We start from the raw sequence: 6,000 nt of genomic DNA, 5'->3' as shown, positions 1-6,000 counted from the left end.
CTCCTCAGCAGCAAGGGAACAAGGCTAGATGGAGAATGAGTCTAATGAATTGACAGAAACAGGCTTCAGAAGGTGGGTAATAAGAAACATCTCTGAGCTAAAAGAACACGTTCTAACCCAATGCAAACAAACTAAGAACCCTGAAACAGGTTTGATGAAATGCTGATGAGAATGAACAGCTTAGAGAGGAATATAAATGAATTGATGGAGCTGAAAAACACAACATGAGAACTTCGTGAAGCATACACAAATTTCAACAGCTGAATTAAAAGGATATCAGAGATTGAAGATCAAGCAGAAGAAATGATTATTAAAGGTTGAAGATCAGCTTAATGAAATAAAATAAGAAGGCAAGATTAGAGAAAAAAAAGAGTAAAAAGAAATGAACAAAGCCTCCAAGAAATATTGGATTATGTGAAAAGACCTAATCTATGTTTGATAGGTGTACCTGAATGTGACAGAGAGAAAGAATCCAAACTGGAAAATTCTCTTCAGGATATTATCCAGGAAAACTTCCCAACCTAGCAAGGCAGGCCAATATTCAAGTCCAGGAAATACAGAGAACACCACAAAGATATTCCTCAAGAAGAGCAACCCCAAGGCACATAATCATCAGATTCACCAGGGTTGAAATAAAGGAGAAAATACTAAGGGCAGCCAGAGAAAAGGTCGGGTTACCCACAAAGGGAAGCCCAACAGACTCACAGTGGATCTCTTGGCAGAAACCTTACAAGCCAGAAGAGAGTAGGGACCAATATTCAACATCATGAAAAAAAAGAGCTTTCAACCTAAAATTTCATATCCAGCCAAACTAAGTTTCGTAAGTGAAGGAGAAATAAAATCCTTTATGAACAAGCGATCACTCAGAGATTTCATCACCACCAGGCCTGCTTTACAAGAGCTCCTGAAAGAAGCACTAAACATAAAAAGGAACAATCAGTACCAGCCACACCAAAAACATACCAAATGGTAAAGAGCATCGACACAATGAGGAAACTGCATCAACTAACGGGCAAAACAGCCGGCTAGCATCAAAATGGCAGGATCAAATTCACACATAACAATATTAACCCTAAAGGCAAATGGGCTAAATGCCCCAATCAAAAGACACAGACTGGCAAATTGGATAAAAAGTCAAAACCCATTGATGTACTGTATCCAGAAACCCATCTCATGTACAAGGACACACATAGGCTCAAAATAAAAGGATGGAGGAAGATTTACCAAGCAAATGGAGAGCAAAAAAAAGCAGGAATTGCAATTCTAGTCTCTGATAAAATAGACATTAAACCAACAAAGATCAAAAGAGACAAAGAAGGGCATTACATAATGGTAAAAGGATCAATGCAACAAGAAGAGCTAACGATCCTAAATATATATGCGCCCAACACAGGAGCATCCAGATACATAAAGCAAGTTCTTAATGACTTACAAAGAGACTTAGACTCCCACACATTAATAGTGGGAGACTTTAACGCTCCACTGTCAATATTAGACAGATCAATCAGACAGAAAATTAACAAAGATATCCAGGACGTGAACTCAGATCTGCACCAAGCCAATCTAATAGACATTTACGGAACTCTCCACCCCAAATCCACAGAATATACATTCTTCTCAGCAACACATCACACCTACTCTAAATTGACCACACAATTGGAAGTAAATCACTCCTCAGCAAATGAAAAAGAATGGAAATCATACTAAACAGTCTCTCAGACCACAGTGCTATCAAGTTAGAACTCAGAAATCAGAAACTAACTCTGAGCCACACAACTTCATAGAAACTGAACAACTGGCTCTTGAATGTTGACTGGATAAACAATGAAATGAAGGCAGAAATAAAGATGTTCTTTAAAACCAATGAGAACAAAGACACAACGTACAAGAATCTCTGGGACACATTTAAAGCAGTGTCTAGAGGAAAATTTATAGCAATAAATGCCCACATGAGAAGCAAGGAAAGATCTAAAATCGACACCCTATCATCAAAATTGAAAGAGCTAGAGGAGGAAGATAAAAAAAAAAACTCAAAACCTAGCAGAAGACAAGAAATAACTAAGATCAGAGTAGAACTGAAGGATACAGAGACACAAAAAATCTTTTAAAAAATCAATAAATCCAGGAGCTGGCTTTTTGAAAAGATCAACAAATAGACAAACCACTACCAGATTAATAACAAAGAAAAGAGAGAATAATCAAATAGATGCAATAAAAAAGGTTAAGGGGGCTATCACCACAGATTCCACAGAAACACAAAGCACCATCAGAGATTACTACAAACACTCTATGCACATAAACTAGTAAACCTGGAAGAAATGGATAAATTCCAGGACACTTGCACCCTCTCAAGCCTAAACCAGGAAGAAGTTGAAATCCTGAATAGACAAATAACAAGATCTGAAGTTGAGGCAGCAGTTAATAGCCTACCAGTGAAAAAAAGCCCAGGTCTAGATGGGTTCACAGCCGAATTCTACCAGACATACGAAGAGGAGCTGGTACCACTCCTTCTGAAACTATTCCAAACAATCCAAAAAGAGGGAATCCTTCCCAAATCATTTTATGAGACCAACATCATGCTGATACCAAAACCCAGCAGAGACTCAACAAGAAAAGAAAACTTCAGGCCAATATCCATGATGAATATAGATGCAAAAATCTTCAATAAAATACTGACAAACCAATTGTAACAGCACATCAAAAAACTTATTCATCACGATCAAGTAGGCTTCATCGTGTGGATGCAAGGCTGGTTCAACATATGCAAGTCTATAAACGTAATTCACCACATAAAAAGAACCAAAGACAAAAACCACATGATTATCTCAACAGATGCAGAGAAGGCCTCTGACAAAATTCAACAGTGCTTTATGCTAAAAACTCTCAATAAACTAGGTATTTACAGAACGTATCTTAAAATAATAAAAGCTATTTACAACAAACCCACAGCCAATATCATACTGAACAGGCAAAAACTGGAAGCATTCCCTTTGAAATCTGGCACTAGACAAGGATGCCCTCTCTCACCACTTCTATTCAATATGGTATGGGAAGTTCTAGCCAGAGAAATCAGGCAAGAAAAAGAAATAAAGAATATTCAACTAGGAAAGGAGGAAGTGAAATTGTCTCTATTTGCAGATGACATGATTGTATATTTAGAAGACCCCATCATCTCAGCCCAAAATCTCCTGAAACTGATAAGCAACTTCAGCAAAGTCTCAGGATACAAGATCAATGTGCAAAAATCACAAGCATTCTTATACACCAATAACAGATGTAAAAAGAGCCAAATCAAGAATGAACTGCCATTCGCAATTGCTACAAAGAAAATAAAATACCTAGGAAAACAACTAACAAAGCATGTAAAGGACCTCTTCAAGGAGAACTACAAATCACTGCTCAACAAAATAAGAAAGGACACAAACAGATGGAGAAACATTCCATGCTCAGGTTGGGAAGAATCAATATCATGAAAATGGCCATACTGCCCAAAGTAATTTATAGATTCAATACTATCCCCATTAAGCTACCAATGACCTTCTTCACAGAACTGGAGAAAACCACCTTAAACTTCACATGGAACCAAAAGAGAGCCCACATAGCCAAGTCAATTCTAAGCAAAAAGAACAAAGCTGAGGCATCACATTACTTGACTTCAAACTATACTACAAAGCTACAGTAATCAAAACAGCATGGTACTGTTACCAAAACAGAGATATAGACCAATGGAACAAAACAGAGGCCTCGGAGGCAATGCCATACATCTACAACCATCTGATCTTTGACAAACCTCACAAAAACAAGCAATGGGGAAAGGATTATCTGTTTAATAAATGGTGTTGGGAAAGCTTGCTAGCCATGTGCAGAAAGCGGAAACTGGACCCTTTCCTGACACCTTACACTAAAATTAACTCCAGATGGATTAAAGACTTAAACATAAGACCTAACACCATAAAAACCTAGAAGAAAATCTAGGCAAAACCATTCAGGACCTAGGCATAGGCAAAGACTTCATGACTAAAACACCAAAAGCTTTGGCAACAAAAGCCAAAATAGACAAATGGGAGCTAATTAAACTCCAGAGCTACTGCATAGCAAAAGAAACAATCATTAGAGTGACCCAGCATCCTACCTAACGGGGAAAAAATTTTGTAATCTACCCATCTGACAAAGGGCTAATATCCAGAATCTAAAAAGAACTAAAACAGATGTACAAGAAAATAACAAACAAGCCCATTCAAAAATGGGCAAAGGATGTGAACAGACATTTCACCAAAGAAGACATATATGAGGCCAACGAACATATAAAAAAAATGCTCATCATCACTGGTCATTAGAGAAATGCAAATCAAAACTACATTGAAATACCATCTCATGCCAGTTAGAATGGTGATTATTAAAAAATCTGGAGACAACAGATACTGGAGAGGATGTGGAGAAATAGGAACACTTTTACACTATTGGTGGGAATGCAAATTAGTTCAACCATTGTGGAAGACAGTGTGGTGATTCCTCAAGGACTTAGAAATAGAAATTCCATCTGACCCAGCAATCCCATTACTTGGTATATATCCAAAGGATTATAAATAGTTCTATTATAAGGACACATATACAGGAATGGTCATTGCAGCACTCTTTACAATAGCAAAGACCTGGAACCAACCCAACTGCCCATCGATGATAGACTGGACTGGGAAAATGTGGCACATGTACACCATGGAATACTATGCAGCCATAAAAAACAATGAGTTCATGTCCTTTGTAGGGACATGGATGAATCTGAAAACCGTCAGTCTCAGCAAACTGACAGAAGAACAGTGAATCAAACACTGCATGTTCTCACTGATAGGTGGGTGTTGAACAGTGAGAACACATGGACACAGGGAGGGGAGCATTACACACTGGGGTCTGTGGAGGGGAACTAGGGGAGGGACAGCGGGGGTTGGGGAGTTGGGAAGGGATAATATGGGGAGAAATGCCAGATATAGGTGATGGGGAGGAAGGCAGGAAACCACATTGCCATGTATGTACCTATGCAACAATCTTGCACATTCTTCACGTGTACCCCAAAACCTAAAACACAATAATATATATATATATATATATATATATATGATGCTTCAGAGAAAGTTCTCCCTTTTTTGCCCTTCTGTCCCTTCTGCCATGTGAGAACATGGTATTTGTCTCCTTTGGAGGATGCAGCAAGAGACTCTTACCAGGTACCAAATGCTTGTGCCTTGATCTTGAACTTCCCAGCTTCCAGAACTCTAAATAACAAATTTCTGTTATACACAAATTACCCAGTCTCAGGTATTTTATTATAGCATCACAAATGGACTAAGTCATATAGCCATTCTAATTTTCCTTTTTTGGTATTTTTTTGATGCATTTTCATTCCATCCATTTACTTTCAACTTAGCTACAATCTTATATTCAAATTGTTTCTCTAATAAATGACATATAGTTAGGTCTTTTTAAAAAACTTAGCTTGACAATTTTAGTAGGCTATGTATCTTGACTGTACTTACTGATACTCACTGGCTTTCTCTTTTCTACTTCTCTACCTTTTGCTTCATTCTTTGTTCCTTATTCCTGCTTTCCCGCATTCTTTTGGATCCCTCAAATGTCTTTTATTCAATAGTTTGCTCTTTAATCGTGTTTCAATTATATATTCTTGTATTTTATTTTTAATAATTTCCCTAGATACATCAGTATGAATCCTGAATTTAACAGTCTATGTAAGACACTTATGAGTTCAGCCACTTTCATTTTACTCTCCACTATTTGTGCTACTGTTGACACACTCTACAAGACAGCACTATTACCGTTCCTTAAACAGCAATATTTGTTTATAATTTTCCATCTATTTATCCTTTCTGGTGTTCTTCCATTTTTCCTGCTTCTACTTGGGTTCATTTTCCTTCAACCTAAAGTATTTCCTGTAAAGTATTTCTTACAATGTCTATTTGCTTGTAACAAATTCTCCCATATTCTGTTTGT

The sequence above is a fragment of the Aotus nancymaae genome, unplaced genomic scaffold, assembly GCF_030222135.1.
Source record: "Aotus nancymaae isolate 86718 unplaced genomic scaffold, 86718_ANA_hifiasm-v0.15.2.pri h1tg000015l_0, whole genome shotgun sequence".
Classification (NCBI taxonomy): domain Eukaryota; kingdom Metazoa; phylum Chordata; class Mammalia; order Primates; family Aotidae; genus Aotus; species Aotus nancymaae.
Note: the sequence above shows the minus strand (reverse complement) of the source record.